A 22,338-nucleotide genomic window follows, 5' to 3' on the forward strand; every position below is an offset into this window, starting at 1 on the left:
TGATGGATGCCTATGATGATTGGCTCATTGATAAAGCTACGTTCTACCCAGATAGCAGTTCATCCGATCCGGATACTGAGTAAAGATGTATGTATGGTATTACAATATGTATGTATGTTAGTTTATATGTCAGTATGTATGGTATGTCAGTGTGTGTATGTATGGTATGACAGTATGTATGCCAGTAGTATGTATGCCAGTAGGTATGTATGCCGACACTCCCGACATACGGTCCCACAACATGTGACGACCTATGTGCCATTGGTCCCACATGTCTCATCCTTATCTTATGTATGCTTTGGCTATTTAAATGAATGAAAAGAAAGCAGAAGGGCAGAGCCCGATTTGTCTTGTCTTCACCCTAGGATAAGAAATGGTATTGGTGGCCTTGTTCTTGAACCTTCTTAAGAAAGTGGTAAACCCTTCCCTAGGTTGTTGTCTCAAGGTTTTGAGCTCTCGACGTTCCTTATCTACTTCAGTGTTGTGGGTATATTGTTTAGTGAAGACTTTCACTGCTGCCACCCATCTGTGTGGATTCCAACTGTGTGAGCCACCTCAGTTTCGAATCTGATAATGTTGACATGAATACCTGCCTCATTTGATTGTCAGCAATTTGCCACTTGAACTTTTCAGGGATTCTTGCCCTGGAAAGAAATTCGCCTCATCAAAATCTACTATTTGACTCTCCTGACTTTTCCCTGCTTAGATCATATCCTCAAGCTTCTCCAATTGCTCTCTGAGTTTCCTTTCCTTCTCCGTCTCTGGAGGCTCCATTCAGACATGTGCAGCAAACTCCTCTTCCTCATCTTCAATCACTACCCTGGGAGGAGGGACCCTGGAATAGACACCTCATTGACCATTTGGATGGGTAGGTGAGGATCCTCTTTGACTGGTTGTCCTGACTTTCTCTAGTTCCCCTGAATCAACTCGAGAAGGGTTCCCACGATTACCTATAGCTCCATTCTGATCCACATCTCCCGTAACCGGTGCCGAATCATTCCTGGGATCAACTCTGGGAGGGTTCTGAAGTGCATGCAATATCTGAGCCATCCCTCCCTTGACTTCAGCCATTTCTGTCTGCAAGGTCTCAACAGGATGGACCCAGGCTTGCTCAGGTGATTTAGAGTCATGTGGATCCATACAAACCAGACTACAATCACTTAGTAGTAGACAATCTCAGAGAGATGAAGGAGGTGACATTGGACTTATGAGAGTCAATCGATTACCCTAATGCATCTAAAGGGGCCACAGAGAATACTTGAGGTGTGGAATTGTGCCTGAACCAATAGTGGCTTATTTTAGGATTCTTAAATTCCCAGCCCCTTATTCACACATTCACTAAATTAACAACCAACGATCCATCCAAAGTTAGTCCACTTAATGATAGGGGTGGATAGGGTTCGATGCCCCTGGTCCACCTAATGTCATTAGTGGGAGATTCATAGAAATGGCTTGTTGAGAACATTCCCATAAGACATTCTATGTAATAAAGTCATGCATTCCTTACTCTTTTTCCCACTAGATGTCCTTCCTCATAATTTTCTCGGGACTTCTCAGGACTTTACATGACTTTGATGGGATTGCCCCTAAGTCATGTATTTGGACATTTTCCTTAAGGAGGAGGGACATCTTCCATCTGAAACCCACTTAGGAAAGCAATTCTTTACGACGGGGATATAATATAGGAACATTTATTTTCAAGACCACAAACAAGTTCTACAGTTAGCTTGTGGCGCTCCTAGCTTCTTAATCTATTTTCTACATAATGCAAGCATGCGGTTGAGGCAATAGGACCGACAAGGCTTCCTTGACAGGATCTATATACGCAAGGTACATGATCTTTTCGATACACCCATAGGTACGAGATCAAGGGGTGACTTCCTTGCCCATTACTCGTGACTACACACGAGGTTAAGCAACTAGCCATGGGGTGGTAGAACCGTGAGTGATTGTGTGCAAAAGTGGAATGTAAGGTAACCATCATTCCATCTTAGAATGCCATTTGATGGTGCATTCGGTCTCAGAATGTCATAAAGTGTACGGCCCTCCCTGAGGGTGCGGGCACAATTACAACATCCTCACCGTTTGACGACACCTTCCATTCTTGTACAGGAAGCGGCTATCATTTGCTGTCAGAGTAGTCTCTATGACATGTACTGACCTCCTCAAGGGTGCGGGCATAACAAGGAGTCCCTCGCCAAATGATTTCACTTCAAGCATGATGCATGATGCATGATGCATGATGCGGTTAGCGAATACAATTACAAATATGGGGTTAGCCAAACACGTTTTCAAATAAATGTGGTGGAAAATATTCTTGCATTTAATGGTAGCATCTAGTGTTGGAAGCTTGACATTTGTCCCCAAGGAGTCACCATTGTGAGGGTAGTAGCCAGAAATGGACTTATGCGCATCGATTCCATCCTCTCTCCTCTCTTTTGGTCTCCTTCATGGTGGGGGAGAAGGGGGTGTGTCGTGTGTGCTTACCATATGGGCCCCGCATCGCCATATCACCTCTTGGAGATATGTGGGGGCCTATTTTACAAGAGTGTGAAATTCATCATTTGAGATGGGAGTTTGATGATGATCAAATACGAGGATCGGGATCATACAAATGGGATTTGGAGTCGCCACCTAGGGTTATGGGCCTAGGACTTGGGCGTGGACCCAATTCCTGAGAAAAGGGCCCAAAAGTTGGTCTGGTCCAGAGATTTAGGGTAAGTGTCAAGTTACAGAATTGGGAAGGTGTTAGGAAACCAATCTATCCGGTTCAATCGGTCTTCCTACTAGATGCTTAAGAATAAACATTTTCTACAATTATTACTATGCCATATGTATGGCTAAGTTATCACACACATATATATATTGACTAAATTTAAACTACTATATACACTAAAACAAGGTCTATATAAAGTCTACATTATAATAAGTTGGTTGAGAAATTATACCTGAACTTAACCCTTGTTTCAGGTCAAAAGTGGTGGGCCCCTGATTTGTACCGGCTTGGACTATTTTTCGTGTTTCTCCTAGCTTAGGGGAAGATGGTCTTGACCTCCAACTTCCTTTCTTGAGAGATGCTGATTGTGATGGTATTTGGACAAGGTTCCGGCTAGGAATTGTTACTTTTGAATTTGGATTCGGACAGAGTTTCGGCTAGGGAAGGCTATTTCTAGATTTGGATTCGGACAAAGCTTCGGCTAGGGAAGGCTATTCTAGGCTTATGATGAGGTGGCACTCAGACAGGGCTTCCGCTAGGAATGGCTATTTTTAGAAAGAAACAGATTGACCTAAAAATAGACTGAAGATCTCCAAAGCCCCGAAGAACACTTTGAAGATCCAGACCGAGCTTCAAATCTTGACAAAGATCTCTTCATAGACTCGAAGAACCGCAAGGGGGTTTCTATTTCTGGTAAAAACTAAGAACTCTCAAAGAAGGGGGTTGAAGAATACACTATTTTTGGCAAAAACTGGATTGGACTAAGAACTTGGATTGAAGATCTTCAAAGTCCTGAAGAATACTTCGAAGATCCAAACAAGATTTTGAATCTTGACGAAGATCACTTTAAAGACCCGAAGAAAATCAGAAAGGGGGGGAGGAGGAGAGAGGTAGAGCTCCACTACTATGGAGTGAGGTGGGGTTGTTTGGTGTGTAAAATCCGAAGGAGGGGGTATTTATAGGTTTTCCAGACTAATGGGAAGGAAGGAGAATTTTTACCCAATGGATAGAAGAGGGTTCTTGGACTAAAATGGGTGAAATGGGCTTTTATCCAATGGGTGAAACGGACTTAGCCAAAAAATGGGATTTTGGTCTCAAATGGGTGAAGAAGGAATCTCTTCACCCACTGGGCCAGCGAAAAACCAATCTCGGCCATTGTCGACGGTGCGTAAGATTGGACCGAAGTGCATGGGGCATGGACAATATAGGAGGGTAGGCAACGCCAGCAATGTCATGGGTGTGCGGTGCATGGCATGCGGGTAGTGGCATGAGTAGCATAGGTGTGCGGCATTATGGCATGGGTGTGTAGCACACAAGGCTAGTTAGGGCAATAGGCATGGGCAGCACCTATGTGCTGCGACCATGGGTAGCAGCTCGAAAAGGGGCACATATGGGTAGAGGGGGCGCAGGCATGGGCCTATGGGGGCGTGGGCATGGGCTTGTGGGGACGTGGATATGTACCTGCAAGGGTGCGGGCATGGGCCTGTGGGGGCATAGGCATGGGCAGAGGGGAGCGGGCTGGCTAGCACACATATGCTACAGCGTCATGTGCTACGACCATGGGCTACAGCCCATATGCAGCAGCCATGTGCTACGGCCATTGGCAGTAGGCATCTGTGAGAGCTGGCTTGCTAGCCAATATGCACAGCATGTGTGCGATCATAGATTTTTTTTGTGACGATCATGGGAGATCCGTCAGTCTAATTTTGACGTATAATATATCGTCAGAATCATACTTTTGAGCACTATCCATCTGTATGATCATCTTGACCGGATACCTTCGAATATAAAATTTCAAAATTGGACCCTCTTCTCTCTCGTGTGAGGGTTTCCAGGGTTTCAGGTAGGGGAATGTTTCTAGGTTATCTGGGTAGGTATGGGATGAATTTTAGGGTGTTTGGGATAGGAAGGGGGATCTTCCAAGTTTCCAGGAGGCCTGCCAGTGTGCGTGACATATATACGAAAAAATGTAATTTTTCGAGGATGACCGCGGGAGATCCGACGGTCTGATTTTGACGTACCACTTTAGAACCGTATTTCTGGGCACTATCCATCTATATGGTCATCTTTACCAGATTTCTTTGTATATAGAAATTCAAAATTGGACCCTTTTTTCTCCCTCGTGGGGGTTTCCAGGGTTTCGGTAGGGGAATGTTTCTATCATCATCTCTATTGATAGGAAGCCGGGAGTGTCCAAGATCCACATTTCATCATAGCCGGGGGAGGGTGACAAAATTAGGTGTTTACACTGCTGCCCAAAGGTTAGATTTCAGCTGTTATCCTACCATTTCTATCCTTATACAAGCTAAAATTGAAGTTGATGCTGCCCTGGTGATGCTACTGTAGCCTCTGCTGCATACATATTGCTCCTACTGCTACATGATGGTTGTTGCTGCATATACATGATGCTGCTAGTGGTCCGTGCTATAGCTGCTGTCCAAGTATGGTGCATGCAAGCTATGAAAGACAAAGGTTGCTGCCCAAGTTGGCCTTTCCTACTGCTGCTACCACTTCTTTGTTGCATACAAACATACAGGGACGAGAAGATTAATATTAACTTGTTGTACAATAAGTTTAGAACTTATATTTCTCATTTTCTAATTTCTCTCATTTATGGACTAAATATGGTTGGAGGGGAAGAGGAGAAAAGAGAAGGAGAAAGGGGATTTTAGACATGCTGCCCTGCTACTGTTGTTATTGTTGCTACAAGACCCTCCCTGCTGCTATACCTGCCAAATTAAGGTAAAAATCTTACCTCTATATGCTGTACAATAGGTCATTGTATGAGAAATTAAAATCTAACTAAGGTTCTAAGCATGCAAACACCTAGACCTGGGAACCTTGGACTGTATACCTAGGAATTGGCTGGAACTCACTCACAAGGACTGTATAAAGTATAATAGCATGTCTAATTTATGTTAATTGGGTAGAAATTAAATTAATCATGGTCCCTATAGCCTCTTTCAGACAAACTAGGGCTGAATTGGTAAGATAAGCAACACAAGATTTGGGGTTTTTATCTGTAATCCTAGGAATTGGGTAATATCAATCATAGGGACTAGATTTTAGCATGAAGGTATGCTGTCCAGATATGAAATGGAATGTATGCAGATCTCATATGATCCTTTTTCAAATTTCTTGGCCTTGTCTCTCAGGCCTTCTTCAAATTTCTTGGCCTTGGCGCTATCATTATTTATGTGCTCTAGTGCAAAATAATATAAAGCTTCAATTTGTTGTTGGTATTCAAGAATTGACTTTGGCCCTTGAGTCAAAGCCATGAATTCTGTTTCCTTCCTTTCTCTAACACTCACAGGAAAGTATCCCCAAAGAAAAATTCTACAAATTGCTCCCAAGTTAGATTAGGGTCAATGTCTAGTAATATTTGTTTGGTAGCTCTCCACCAGGCATATGCTTCATGTTGCAATTGTAACTGGCACATAGGATCTTCTACTCATCTATACAACCCAATATTGTAAAAGCCTTCTTTACACCTTCTATCCACTTGGCAAGTGCTAATGATCCTGTGTTACTCTATTTATATGAGGAGGCCAATATTTCTGAAATTTCTCCATCAGTTTACTAGTATCAATCTAAACCTATACAGCTGGTTGTGTTTCTGGCATCTGTTGCCTAGGTGGTGTTCCAACTACTGGTACTGCTTGGGATGACTGACCACTAGTTAATATGTAGTGGTTGGAACTCGAGGTGCAATGGGTGGTATGGGAGCAGGTAGGTTTGCAAATGCAGTTGGTGACTCATGAGTATGTACCAATGGTGGATCTCTAGCATGGATAACAGTAGCAATTTCTGTCATCGTTTCACTATGTTGCTACTGCACCTATCTCTATTGTTGTTGCATACTTTGTTGAATGGCCTACTAAAATCCTTGCATCATATTTGCGACAATAGCAGCCACATCTTGGTCTATCATCACTGGTGGGGCATGAGGTGGTACAAGTACTGCATAAGGAATAATAGATGGTGCAGGTGATGATACTCTAACTGCAGTTCCACTCTCAGCTTTTGTCTCAAGGTCAGATGGAGGATTCAGGTTGGCTCTAGTAACACAACCTTTCTTTTTCTATTGTGGATCATGCTGAGGTTAAGCACGCTTTGGTATTTTGGGAATTCCTGTAGGATAGACAAATAATTAAATTCCCAAATAGCTCAACATATATCTCATCATATAATTGATCACACAACATGCTCCCATTAATATGTACAACATAATCCTTGTAAAGCATAGTCCTGTTGTACTTATTATACCATAAAATTCAATTGTTCATTCCATTATCTTCTCTCTTTTATTTTCCAACTAATACACCTTTTATACTCTTTTATTATTGACACTAAATGGCTTTAACACCTAAGCTAGTCTCCTAAGGTGTATACTAAAGCTTATGCTTTATCTTGAAGCTTTTAATTATAATCCTATGACACTGGTAGTCCTAGGGTCTTATGTGTTTGTGGATCAGCTCAGAGCATCTTGCTCTGATACCACTCTGTTGCACCCTACGCTATTTAGCTAAGGTATGCGGCACTAGACAACTTACCGTATCCATTCAGCCTAACTCTCCAGGATCACAAAGTTGGGGTTGATAACCACAACTCTAGAAGATAATTAAAATCATGTACATAGTGGAATCAGTATTATTCTAGTGTCAACTACATGATAAGGGACATATATTACATCTCAAAAATATGAATCACAATTCATCTCTAAAATATTATACATATCCATCAACCATCAGAGTATATTTATAGCAGTGGACTATTCACACAAGTATAAGCACAATAGAAAACTTAAGACACTTAGTAACTCCAACCTCCAAAGGCACAATCATCACACCCACAGTTGGGTCCATGCTCTACCTCAACGTCTGGAATAAGTGCCAATGTGTCCAATGTAACTCCTGAAGGAGGACTGGCACTGGACCTGATAACTCAATAACCTCTCCATCTGAAAAAATGTAAATGAATGGGGTGAGCTCCACAAACTTAGTGAGGGAAGGGGATAGGCAAGCAGACACAATATAAATGATTCAATGCATGCTCCACACCTTATATGATCCTCATTGGTTCATTTTGCTACACTACTTCCTATTCCAATATTAGGTCCATAATAGTGGTTTAGTGCTATGTAACGTAGGTGGTATCCCCTACCTAGTACGTTGGGCTCTAGACATACAACCCAGTTATAGGCAGAAGCCAGCCAATCCCAGAAAGAATATCAGTCCCTCAGCCAAGCCCTAAGTTAATAACCTAGTATTCATGTGTACAGTGCGTTGTAATATGCCTATATCCATCACTAAGTGTAGTCTGTCGTACCCCGGAAGTGTATTGCTGATCAGGCAACCACTTAATGGGAATAGTTAGTGCCTCACCTCCTACTGACAAGGGGTTGTAGAACTGAGGATGTGAAGAATCCCAACCCACAAACCTTCTATATGATGTGTTTTAACCATCAGCCAATAAACCAAACAATCTCAAACATTAGGCACACAGTATTGGAATTCACCCTTCAGCCCTCTTTTGTCTTGTCTTACCTGTCTTAACTTCACAGTATCCAATTCCATGATATTACAATTACATCAATAATATCAAAAACAAATACAATGGACCAATCCACCATGCATAAATAATAGGCATAAAAATGAAAGAAGGGTAAACATTCTGTAAACTAATTAAGTATCAACACCCACTCACCTTGATAACCGAATCACTAGTGTGGTAAATTCCTAAAATCAGACTTCATATCCTCACTAATGATTTAGGTCCCTAAATACATAATGTATATATATATATACATATATATTAATCATTAAACATAGCATTCCTAGGTCTACTCATATAAATTTCATACCCTAGGATCCCTTTCCATAATTGGGTTTGACCACACAGTTTCCCCCCTCGGGATGCACCGCTCTAGCAGTGCTATCATCAAGAAATATATTCAAGTAGTCCCTACATATGTGCGGGGTGCCCAAAACAAAGATAGAAGTCAAATAGGGTACTGAAATTCCCATCGGCAGGTTAGCAGTGAACCCACCAGCCTGTCGCTAACACCTGCGGGTGCATGTCTATAGAATTTTCTATTCTGCCAGTTCTGCTTACTGCACCCTACTGGCCTTAATTAAGCCAAAAATCACAGGCCAATACAAAATACATTAAATATAGAGTCTAGTGTTTCTAGGGTCCTTTGTAGCATCACACAAAAGCTCAATTAGGTAAACCCTATCTCTGTTCACTTAGTCCCAAAATCAACTCTAGGAATTAAAATGGAAATTTGCTAAATTGAAGGGGCTGAGCTCTTTTCTTCCATATTACCACCTAATTAGAGCTGGACTGGCAAGAATAAAATAGTAGGAGTCTAATCCCAGCTCTAATTAAGCGTAAAGGTTAGTTAAAGGGAAGAATTTAGGTTATTCATTCCCAATTTTCCCAAATTAGAAGAGCAATAAATTTTTGCATACCCTATACAGAATTTCTTGCATGCAGAGCCCCCTCCTAACTTCAATTCACTGAATTTTAATTGTACAGTGAAATCCTGTTGAGGAAGCGGGAGGTGACGAATTGGATCGCGATTGGGTGTTCCTACGCGATATGATTCATGTTGAGGAATCTTTATTAGTCACACGTGCATGTACAAGTAGCATGTTAGGGGGTAAACATGCATAGGGGCCCCACATGGTAACATATAATCGAGCATTCTCATAATTAGAATCCAATCAATTAAATAAGGAAGGAAATATCAAATCTCCCTTTTACTGTTCACTGGAAACAGTGAACAAAGTCACCAGAAACAGACTAAAATCCTCCGGAAATATTAATCCTATTTTTGGTGGAGTAAACAGAAGCCAATTCTGCCAAAATTTCTCTGGAAATAATCATCGGATTCAGCCCAATGTTTCTAGTGGACTGAAACACGGGATAAATAGGGTTGTACTTCACTCTTCTTTCAGAAAACCCTATTCTAACTTGTGGAGAGGAGGAGGAAATGGCCAAGAGAGCTTATCTCAGCCACTCCCCACCTTTTGCACGTGTTTTCGTGACCGATTGTCACCATCTACGCATTCAAGGTGAGTTTCTATTGCTCTTCAACCTAGATTTTGAGATTTTTATTTTGCTTTGTGCATTCTCCCCTAACCTAGGTTTTGGTTTCTCAAAACCCCACGTACTTGTTCCTATGATCATGTCTAAATGTTGTGCTCTTCCCCATTGTCCACCGCTCAACAACAATGGGCTCTTCCCATAGAGGAGCAACATGATCACTTTTGGCTCCGGTCTGAAGTGGAGCAAGACTATTGGGTGACTTTTGAGTATCGGAACGTTGACCCCAACAAGTATGTACGTGTAATGGATTTCCAACGGTTCTGCTTCCATCAAAATTTTGATCCCATAAGGTGGTACCGCACACTGAAGTCAGACAGGATGTACTATCCACAGCTTATGAGGTACTTCTACTACAACCTGCGATGTGTGAACTGTGGTACCAAGGACATGAGGATCACTTAGAGGGTAAAGGGGGTCAGCATATCCTTTGACATAGCCGAGTTAACAGACATTTTGATGATTTCCAATATGGGGGAACTTACATATTATCCTCCTAGGACCCTATTCTATGAGTTCCAAAACTTTAATGTTCAGGCAGAGATCCATACTCAGGTACGGAGGTAGAGTCACATCCCATCGGTACCACGGTACCTACATCATCATAAAAAAGGCAATATATAAGAGGGGTGAGTTCAACCTAGCTCAGTGAGGGTGGGGTTCATGCACACCCAAAACACGCATATACAAGTATAATCCATGATGACATGAGTACAGAAAGTAAATGTATAGTCCATGATGCGCATGATGCACTTCATTTGATTATTAATCCACCTAGTATGCAACTAAGTTTGGTAAATGCTACTATGACACACTAGGCTATACCCTTGGTCCTGAAACCTGCACATCGATCACCCAGTGATACAAACCCTAGTCATGATTAGGAGCCTTTTGGTCTCGGAATGTAACCATCAGTCACCTACCAAACTCTTGATAACCCCCTCCTAACAGTCACGACACTAGAATCACCATCGGCCATGCCGGACTATTACCGCCTCCAACAACAATCACATTATACCGTGGGTGTGGCATTCCGAAAAGGTTCATCGAATATACCACCATTGGGTTATCCAACACCTCACCCCTATTGGTAAGGAGACATAGCAGAGGGAATGTCACTTAACCACAATATCCTACATACCTTGCATAATGATACAATTACTATAGACTACGCGATATTGGAATCACCATTGGCCACAAAGCGTATCCATTTCTAAGTATAGTCTCGGGGTACAAAATATCAGAATCACCATCAGCCACAAAGTGTAACCCACGACTACATACCTATCTAGCATACAAGCAGTTGAGTATGGGCTATACAATACCGGAATCACCATCGGCCACAAAGCGTACCCATTTCCAAGTATAGTCCCAGAGTACACGATACTAGAATCACTATTGGCCACAAAATGTAATCCGCGACTATATCTAGTCTAATGTACATAATCAATGCATAAATGCAACATCCACATGGCGATCATGGTATTAGGACCACCTCGGCCACACTGGATCCTGCCTCACAATCCAATATACATCGCATATCATAATTTTTAATTCTATATCATAAGAATTTAAAAATATAACATGTCATGAGGATCACATATATATTTAACAAATAAAGAACATTTATAATTTCTAGCACATGTGAGCAGTTCTAAAAATATGAAACACTCCACAAACAAAAATCAGCCATCCCTCACCTCGGTTGTATTCAGTTGAATCGGATTCCAAGTGTATCAACCGGGGTTCCCCTAACGATCAGTCTCATATTACGTGCTTATCTCTGTCCTATGTACAAGGGTAGATGGGCATCATTACGTGTCAAAAAATCGGAGGGGACCCACAAGGGTTACCCCCAAAGAACATAAGTTCTGTTAAAATAAAGATGTGGCAGTAAGGTCACAAGAAATATGCTATCAAAAACAAACTGATTCCACTGGAAATATCAGCCTTGTTTCCGATTGGCCAAATAGAGGTCTCTAAAGTCTCAAGGTTTACTAGAAATATGCCATCGAAAACATCCCAGGTTTTTGGTGTGTGCTTTTAGTGGATTCCCAGAAGTGAACCCATGGATTTGAGGCTTTCTGGCTCGGGCCTGATTACTGGGATTTATTCCTTGGAGTTCGTAGGGGATCTCCCCGCCTCCATTTTGAGCCGAAGAAGTTTTGATTCCACTAAGCCCTCCAGGAGGTGCTGGGGTTATGGTTCACCTCCTTGATCAACTACACTAGGTCAAAATGAAGGAAAAGAGAGTAGTAGAGGGTGGAACACCTACCCCCGATAAGATTCCGGCAGCGAGAAGCAAAGCCGGGAGCCAAGGTGAGCTTCTCCCTTCACTTCCCTCTTCTTCTCCTTCCTTCTCTTCCTTTCTCTCTTCACTTCTCTCCCTTCCATGTTTTGGACAAGTGAGAGGTGAGAAATGAACTCACCTCTCCTATTTATAGAAATTCATATCCTTAGGGTCTGTTTGGTTGGTCCTTATCCGGTCCAAATAGGTGATTCCGTAATTCAGGACACGTGGGCTCACTTCATTAGACTCATATGGAGTACAAGTCATAAGGAAGGTGTGGGAGAGTGTGTGGGGTCATCTGGGGTCACTCACGATGCGGGTGGTCGGACCGACAAGCATCGAAACCCAACCAGTAGCCTGTTAGGCCATCGGATTTAGGGTCACTAGATTCAGCCCAGGCTATTTCCAGTGGGCTTGTTTCCATTGATTAAGGCAGTGCTGTACCTTGACTGCCTGCTGTCCTCATTTGGTTATTCCCTAGGGGGTTACCCAAAGTTATAGTCATATTCTTCTAAAAGTTTTGGTATGTGCCAGGATTCAGGTAGGGAGGTGTCGGGTTATTTACTACATAGGGTTGAAAGGTCTGAATCCTCTCCAGTTGGAATGGCATAAAATGCACAAGAAAGTGGGATCATCCCTTCCCTTTTTCCAATAAGCTACTGCGAGCCAAAACCCATTGGCACTCCGTATCTTTGGTCCGAGATCTATCACAAAAGCTCAAATTTGACTAGTTAGGGCACGGGTTTAACATCCACCCGCCTTACAAGAATTTCATCCTCGAAATTGAATATACCTGGTAAGTCAAATAATTCAGGGTATTGCTTCTTCATTTCATCTTCTCGCACCCAAGAGACTTCTTGTTCTGGGTGGTTCATCCATTTCACTTTGATGAAGGAAACAGTAAGATTGCGGAGGATGTGGTCCTTTTGATCAACAATCTTCTCTGGGAACTCTATGTAGGCATAATCCTTTTCCAACTCATGGGGTACGTATGTCAAGACATGAGTTGGGTCAGGTATGTACTTCCTCAGCATGGATACATGGAAGACATTATGGGTGCCCTACAACTTCAATGGTAAGGCTATTCCGTATGCTACTAGTCTTATTCTCTCCAATATGTCATATGGTCCCATATACCTAGGACTCATCTTTCCCTTCTTATCTAACCACATTACCCCTTTGACTAGGGTGATCCACAAGAATACCTTGTCTCTCATATCGAACTCCAGATGCTTTTTTCTAACATCTGCGTAACTCTTTTGTCTAGACTTAGCTACCTTGATTCTTTCTCTGATCACACCCACCTTTTCACTAGTGACCTGTACCAAGTCTGGGCTAGGATGTGTCGTTCACCAACTTCATTCCAATAGAGAGGAGTTTGGCATTTCCTACCATACTATGCTTCGAACGGGGACATACTGATGGTGGCCTAGTAGCTGTTATTGTAAGAGAACTCAATAAGAGAGATATGCTCATCCCAACTATAACTCATTTCCAGAGCACATGCTCAAAGTAGGTCCTCTAAGGTCTGGATTGTCCTCTCTGACTAACCATCGGTCGATAGATGAAATGTCATGCTAAAATTCAGCTGTGTACCCATATCCTTCTAGACACATGTCCAGAATTTAGAAAGTAAATCAGAGATCTCGATCGCAAATGATGCTAAATGGTATACCATGCAATCGGATGATGTTGTCAATATACAGCTTGGCCAACTTATCCATGGAGAAGGTAACTTTAATTGGGATGAAGTAAGCTACTTTGGTCAATCGGTCAACAACTAACCAAATGGCATCCATACCCTTGATGGTGTGATGTAATCCTGTGACAAAGTCCATGGTGATATTCTCCCATTTTCACTCTGGAATATGTAGTGATTGTAGTAAATCATGGAGTCTCTGTCTCTCTTCCTAGACTTGTTGGCAAGTAAGCACCTTAACACGTGTGTGGCCACATCATTCTTCATTTCCTTCCACCAATAGGAAGCTATATATCTCACTCTTCTCACCATAAAAACACTTAAGGCTCTTGTGGTCATTATATATCTCACTCTTCTCACCATAAAAATAGTGTCGCCAAATCTTTAAGGCAAAGATCACAGCTGCCAATTCCAAGTCTTGGGTAGGGTAGTTCTTTTCATATTCCTTCAATTGGCAGGATGCATAGGCAATGCTGCATCAATACACAGCCCAATCCCAGCTTGGAAGCATTACTATACACAACCATACCACCTGTACCGGTTGGATTAGTCAAGACTAGAGCTGATACCAAATTTTACCTTAGTTCCCCTGAAGCTTTTCTCACAAGTATCGAACCACTCAAATTTTACACCTTTTCATGTAAGTCGGGTCATTGGTGTAGAAATGTGGGAGAAGTTCTCGATAAACCTCTTGTAGTACCCAGCCAATCCAAGGAAACTACGAATGTCTGCCACATTCTTGGGAGTGTCCCACTCTAGAACTGCCTTCACTTTCCCTGGTTCAACCTCTATGCCCTTATCTGAGACAATGTAGCCTAAGAATGCCACTTGAGACAACCAGAATTCTTATTTGCTAAACTTGGCATAGAGTTGCTTCTCTCTCAGATGTTATAGTAACAATCTTAGGTAGACAACATGTTCTTCTACACTCTTGGAGTATACCAAGATGTCATCGATAAACATAATGACAAACTTATCTAAAACATCCTGGAATACCAGGTTCATTAAATCCATAAATGCAGCTAGTGCATTGGTCAACCCAAATGACATCACTAGGAACTCAAAATATCCACACCAAGATTTGAAAGCTATCTTACTAACATCACTATCCTTGATCCTGAGCTGGTGGTAGCCCGATCTAAGGTCAATCTTGAAAAATACCTTAGCACTCTGCAGTTGATAAAATAGATCATCAATTCTTGGCAAGGGATATCGGTTCTTGATTGTTAGCTTATTAAGCTCTTGGTAATTAATGCACAATCTCATACCTCCATCCTTCTTGACAAACATTACCGATGCTCCCCACAGAGACACACTAGGTCTAATAAATCCCTTCTTCAAAAGATCCTAAAGTTGTAGTTGTAATTCCTTCATTTCGGTGGGAGCCATGCAGTAAGGGGCCTTTGACACTGTTGCCAACCCTGGGAGTAAGTCCATCACAAACTCTATCTCTCAGTCTGGGGGCAATCTTGTCAAATCATCCAAAAACACATCGGGCAATTCTCTTACCACATCCAATTCGATCGATGGCTTGATCACTACCTCAATATCCATCACAGATGCTAAGTAGCCTTAACATCCTTGATCTAGTAGCTTCTTCATTTGGAGGGCTAATTTAATAACCTTCTTGGGTTTCTTGGTTTTATCTCCCTTAAAGGTGAATTCTTTCTCATCACAGGGTCTGAAAATTATCACCTTCTCTATACATAGCACACTGGCTCTGTAAGCGGACAACCAGTCCATCCCAAAAATCACATCAAAGTTGATTATGTACAACTCAATCAAGTGTGCATTTAAATCATATCCATTTACAGTTATCGGCCATGGTTCATATACATATTTCAAACCCACCACACTTCCTGTGGGTGTGCTAACGGCCAAACATTGAGTCAAGCTTTTGGGTGGAATCCCCACCCTTCTCACAAATGTTGGAGACACAAATGAATGAGAGGCTCCTGAATCAAACAACATAAGTGCAGGCAATAATGCAATCAATAGGGTACCTTTTATCTCAACTGGTGTAGCTTCTCCATCTTCCGTTGTCATAGCGAACACTCTTCCTTATGGTCTTTATCCCTGTTGGGCCTGGACTAGTTACTTGCTGGGTAGGTTTGCTAAGGTTAGGGAGGCAAGGTGTAGGGTGCACTCGATTGACAGTTGGGGCATGTCCAGGCTAGGTGACCAGGTTGGTCACAATGGAAGCATTGGGGGTTAGAACCCACGGACTGAGATCCACCACTGGATCAAGATGATTGGGAGACCTGGCTCACATCCGGCCTTCTAAACTGAATGGAGTTGGGTTGATATAAGGGCCTCTGGAAAGCTTGCTTGCTCCCTTAGAATCAAACGACCCCATAGGTCTCTTTTCCATTCCCTGTTGTGCTGTGAAGTTATCTCTGTGCCAGTCCTCAATTGACTTGGCTACTTGTACCACCTCAGCATAAGGTTATAATTTCAACCATACCATTGTTGAACTAATATTTGGCCTCAACCCTTTTTCAAACTTCTTAGCCTTGGCCCGATCACTTCGGATGTGCTCACGAGCAAAGTAGAATAGATCCTCAAAGCATTACTGATATTCTAGTACAGAATGGGAACCTTGCACCAAGCTCGAGAACTATTACACCTATACCCTAACCCGGTCTAATTTGAACTTGTGTAATAGATCACAGGCCAGAGATAAAGAGCACCAATGGATTATGGCTCTCAAAATTTCATTGTAAAAAGGGAAAAGATGATCTCACTTGTCTATGCATATCATGCTAGTCCAACTGGAGGGGATTCAGATCTTCTGACCCTAAGCGGTAAGTGACCTGACACCTCCTGAGTCCTGGTACATACCAAAATTTACCGGAGGACCATACACATAATCTAGGGAAAGCACCCACAGGATGACCAAGTGGGGACAACATGCAGTCAAGGCACACCACTGGAAACACCCATCGAAAATAGCCTATGCTGAATTTGATGGCATATTTCTGGTGGCCCTTTAGGCTGCTGGTTGGGTTTCAATGCCTGTGAGCCCCACCACTCACATTGTGAACAGCTTCGAAAGACCACACACACTCTCTCACACCCTTCCTCATCACTTGTACTCCATATGAGTCTAAGGAGGTGGGCCTACATGTCTTGAATTGTGGAATAACCTACTTGGATCGGACAAAGACCAACTAAATAGGCCCTAAGGATAGGACTTACTATAAATAGGAGATCTGAGTTCATTTCTCACTTCTCACTTATCCAAAATGTGGGAGAGGGAAAGAAGAGCAGAGAAAGGAAGAGAAGGAAGGAGAAGAAGAAGGGGAAGAGAGGAGGAGCTCACCTTAGCTCCCGGCTTCACAACTTCTTACCAAAATCTTGCCAGAGGTAGGTGCCACCTTACCCTACCACCTTCTCGTCATTTTGACCTAGTGTAGTTGAGCAAGGAAGTGAGCTTAGAACCTGGCACCTCTTAGAGCTCGGGTGAGTGTCATTTCACTCCCCCGGTGTGGTTGCCGAGCTCAAACCAAGCCGGATGAACTCTGACAACACTTGTGACCAAATGCCTACGTAGGGTTTCCACCATTTGATTGTCATATCTCCCAAATGGCTCAGAGGAATCAAAACTTCTTCAGCTCAAATGGAGGCATGGAGATCCCCTACAAACTCCATAGAATAAATCCCTATAATCGGGCTCTAGCCGGAAAGCCCTAAATCCATGGGTTCATTTCTGGGAATCCATTGGAAACACCCACCAGAAACAACCTGGGCTGTTTCTGGTGGCATATTTCCAATGAAGAATTGATGAGCACATTTATGTGTGAAATCTAGGTAGTAAGGCATACATTTTACATATTTAGAATGGAGCTACTTTGGGTTTTACTCTCTTTTTGCAGGTTTTCTATTTTCAAGGCCTTAAGGACTAACAACTGTCATATCTCTAATTTTACACATAAAGAGGTCCCGCTTCTTTTTATGGCTATGAAGAGGAAGAATTCTGAGCAAGATGGATGTATTGCATTAAAAGTACATATCCACCTGGTCACCCATACAAGTGATTATTTTTTTCGGGTCAGAAAAAGAATAATGGATCATAACTGAACCAAGATGCAGAACCAACCCATCTGCAGCTGTCCCAGGGGTATAAGGAATATTTCAAAATGCCAACAAGGATCGATGGACCACCTTGAGTGGTTGAAGATTCTTTTTTGGTAACAACAACTACCTAGTGTAGTTGGTGAGTTGTGGTGTGCAAAAATCCCTTGCTCACTAGGAGGTCTCAAGTTTGAAACTCTTGATTGCTATTTTTTGGTAATTTTTTTAGAAGATTTTCTCTCTCCTACTCACCTACTTAATCGAAGATGTCCAAATCAGCAAAGCAAGGAAAGTAGAAATCGTGTAAGGGGGGTTTGTGCGCAAGTTTGAAGAGAGAGAAAAAGAAGGAAATAAAAGAGAAAAAATAGAAAAGAAAAGAAAAAAAAAAGGAAACCATAAGAAAAATTGTGGGAGATCTTTTCTCCTACTTCCACTTTCTTATTTTCTCTCTTCTCTACCTTCCACCTCACAAACAATCCAAGTGGGGCCCACACTTAGGCGATTCTCCCCTATTTTCTCTTCTCTCCTAATTTCCACCTCATTAACAAGAATCTCAAAATGACCCCCTAAACTAGGAAACCAAAAATCATTGTACACCCTCCCATTCCCTATATAAGAGAGTTGACCAAGTGGAGGGAGGACACACTTCTCTTTTAGGGTTTTCTCTCTTCCTCTCTTCTTCTAGATTTTTAGTTGTGCTCTCTTTTTCTTTTTAGTTCTTTGTCTTAGTTTTTTATGCAGGAACTTTTGTAATTTTTTTTTATTAATGCAAGTCTTTGTTTATTCTATTAAAGTTTTTATGGTTCATGTCATTCAAGTTATTCAAAGGTGTAATAATTTTAATTTCTAGTTCGAGGCTTAGTTCTAGATAACAAAAACAAGCTGTGGAGCATCTCTTTCAAGTTCAGTTTTTCTCTTATAGATTTTCTTCTCTAGTCCTAGCAATTTCAGTTTTGATTTAGTTTAGATTTGGTTTTTAGCGCTAGTAGTATTTCAAATCAATCAAGTTATTTTAATTCAAGGATTGAAGTATGGAAGTTTAGGTAAGTAGGCTTCTACAGTAGTCTTCTCACCCCGGTTTCATTCCCTTTTCTTTCTACCCATCATTCTTAAATTATATTTTAAATTTTCAGTTTTACATTATTGCTTTCCCTTTGCCCCAAGGTCATTAGCTAGATGCATGTGTTGGCTTTGCCCCTCTCTAGCTATGGAACCATCCTTTTACTTTGATTATTTATATTGCATCACTTCCCCTAAGGCCAAGTAGAAAAGCCCTTGTAAGAGTACTCTCTGGTCAAGTAGGGAAGCTCATATTATTTATTGTGCATCCCTCGGGCTAAGTAGAGATACCTACTTGTGTGCCTCTCTCTAGCTTTTTTCCCTTTTTATTTTATTTATTTACTTTTCAGCACTTTTATTTCAACACCTTTACTTTTAGTTATTTTCTTTTTAATTGTGTGGTTCGAGTATTTAAATTCCTAGATGACGAATGGTTAGGGTTAGATGTGAATGGTTTGGTCGTTCAATTTTTATTGCAATTTCAATTTCCAATTTCCCTAGTTGTGTTGGTTAGGACATTTTTAGATGCATTTGTGTTAAGACGGTAGAAGTATATCGCCATAATCAATCGTTATACTTTCGTATAACTAAAAGAAGCTAAAAATAAAGTGGCTGCTCTCCTTATGTTCGACCCGTTAGCTACACTGATTCGTATGCTTACGGTTACTTCTAAAATTCAAATAAGTTTTTGGTGCCGCTGCCGGGCAGACAGTTCCATGTTATTTTTTGCTTTCTTTTGGTAAATCGGAGTGCATTATTTGCTTTGTTTTCTTTTTTTCTTTTCTTTTATTGAATTCCTAAGAAGAATAACTTGTAATAATGTTGTATTGGTGGAGGTCACCAAGCCTCACAGTCTAATAAAGATAGGTTTCGCCCTGTAGCAGTACCTCAGGAATTAAGCAACTCCAAATCCCTTCCATTAAGCTCCCAAAAAGAAAAAAAATCAAAAAAAAAAAATTCCCTTCTTTTGTGCTTGTCTTATTTTAGTTGTGGGTAGTTTTCTGTTGTATGAGTGCTAGGTGGGAATGTAATACTGAGAATAAGTTAGAAAGAAGAAATCCAACAAGTAGTGACCCTATACCTATACTTTCATCAATACCTTTCAATATGGGAGATCAACAAAAAAACCCTCCACCTAAATCTCTGAAAAATAGGTTCTACCCTGCTAGAGTAGCCCAACCTTCCTACATAGTTCTACCACAATCCCAGGGCAATAATTTTGAGCTCAAATCTCAATATATCACTATGTTGCCCCAGTTCCATGAGCTAACCTCTGAGGATGTATACCTATTTCTAATGGAATTTGAAGAGGTATGTGTTCTAATTAAGATCCAACAGCTTTGTGATAATGCTGTTAAGCTTAAATTCATCACTTTTGCATTGAAAGACCAAGATAAGAAGTGGTTGTATGAATTACCTACCCACAAATTCCATAACCACATGAAAAAAATTCATAGTTGTTTTCCTCAAAAAGTATTTCCCAACTCACAAGACCAATAAGCTTAGAAGTGATATCCTTCAGTTTAGGAAAAAGCCTAATGAATCCTTTTCCAAACTTATGGAGAGATTCAAGGATCTACTCAAAGAATGCTCTCACCATGGCCTAGAATTATGACATTTATGTCAAATAATTTATGAGGGTATTGATTACCCAACTAAGCAATAATGGAGTCTATGTGCCCTAAGGGATTCACAGCCTTTAAACATGAAGGAAAGGCATGGAAATTCTTACTTGACTTAGCTGACAAAACCTGTGAGTGAGAATCAACCCAGGAGAATGAAAGAACCATAGGAGGAAAATGATATTTTGGGGATGGGATAGTAGCCAAGGAAGCCCACTTGAATAGCCTAATCAAAAGAATTGAGGCTATTGTTCATAGAGAGCCACATTCAGTCAATATGGTAAAGATATGCAATTGGTGCTAGTCCCTTGGACATGTTATAGAAGAATGCCCCAACACCTTTGGGGGCACTTCCAATGATAGTGTTAATGCATTATATCAGAATAATCCATATAGTAACACTTACAATGCAGGATGGAGAAATCACCCAAATTTCTCCTTGAACCAGAGCAACAAAGTAGGGGCTTTCAAATTCTATAGTCAAGGTCAACCTGAACCCCAAAGGCCTCCTTTTGCACAACAACCTTTTGCCTCAAATACTTTTCCTAGGCCAAATGTAGGACCTCAGGCTAGTTTTCCTAGGTTCCCTCTCCTATCATCTTATTAGCAACACCCTGGGTTTACCAATACCGGAGAGGCAAGTAGAGTAAGTGATTTGGAAAAGAATATGACCCTACTCATGACAAGCCATCAAAATCTTATGAGAGAACTCTCCTAAGTTGTCTCAATTTTACGTGAGAGGAAGAAAAGAATGTTGCCTAGTCAATCAGAGCCTAACCCTAGGCATCAGCCTACTAGTTCACAAGCACCACCTAATGCATCATTGAATTTAGTATAAGGTCAGACCCAACAAGGGCCCTCCAATCAATGTCATGCTGTTTATGCCCTTAGGAGAGGTAGAGAATGCCAACAAAGTGTTCCTAAATCCTCCCCATCTATTACTCCTGTCAACTCTCCTTCTGTTGAGGATACAAGTGTGCCTCCTATTCTAGGTTCGTATGATGAACCTAAAATAGCTAAAGATGATTTGGTTGAGGAAACCAAACATGATTCTTTTGAAAAAGAGAAACACCCTAACAGTCCTTAGGTTCCCCCTATCCCCTTTCCTAATTGCTCGGTAAATAAAATGAAGGCTGCTTCCATGGATAAAATTTTAGAAGTCTTTGAAAAGGTAGAAGTGAACATCCCTCTTTTGGATGCCAAATCCCAGATCCCCGCCTATGCAAATACCCTGAAAGATTTGTGTACTCATAAACGTATCAAGAGTATGCCCAAAAAGGTGTTCATGGCTGGTAACATTAGTACCATAATAACTCAGCCTATAGCAGCCAAGTATAAGGATCCAGGGAGCCCTACCATATCTTGTGTCATAGGCAACACCTACGTTGAGCATGCCTTACTTGACTTTGGTGCAAGTGTGAATCTTTTGCCTTACCATGTGCATAAACAACTAGGATTGGGAGAATTGAAAGCCACTGGAACCACTCTTTAGTTGGAAGATAGGTCTATTAAGATTCCTAAAGGGATGGTTGAGGATGTCTTACTTAAGGTGGGAGAATTTATTTTCCCTAGTGATTTCATTGTGTTAGATACCAAGCCCTTCTCAACCAAGGATGAGATCCCAATAATTCTAGGAAGATCATTCCTGGCTATCAGTAATGCATTAATCAATTGCCGGAATGGTTTCCTAAGGTTACCTTTTAGTAACCAAACTGTTGAGTCTAACATGTTTAGGATAGGCAAGAAACCACATATAGAAGAAGAGATC

General features: G+C 41.4%; 1 non-coding gene across 1 annotated transcript; it reads right to left on the reverse strand.

Annotated features, from left to right (window-relative positions):
- Positions 1-20,446: 20,446 nt before the first annotated feature.
- On the reverse strand, positions 20,447-20,553 carry LOC122062201. The gene has a single exon (XR_006134830.1). It is a non-coding gene; the product is annotated as a small nucleolar RNA R71 (small nucleolar RNA).
- Positions 20,554-22,338: the final 1,785 nt, after the last annotated feature.

The sequence above is a fragment of the Macadamia integrifolia genome, chromosome 14 (assembly GCF_013358625.1).
Source record: "Macadamia integrifolia cultivar HAES 741 chromosome 14, SCU_Mint_v3, whole genome shotgun sequence".
In the NCBI taxonomy this organism is placed as follows: Eukaryota; Viridiplantae; Streptophyta; class Magnoliopsida; order Proteales; family Proteaceae; genus Macadamia; species Macadamia integrifolia.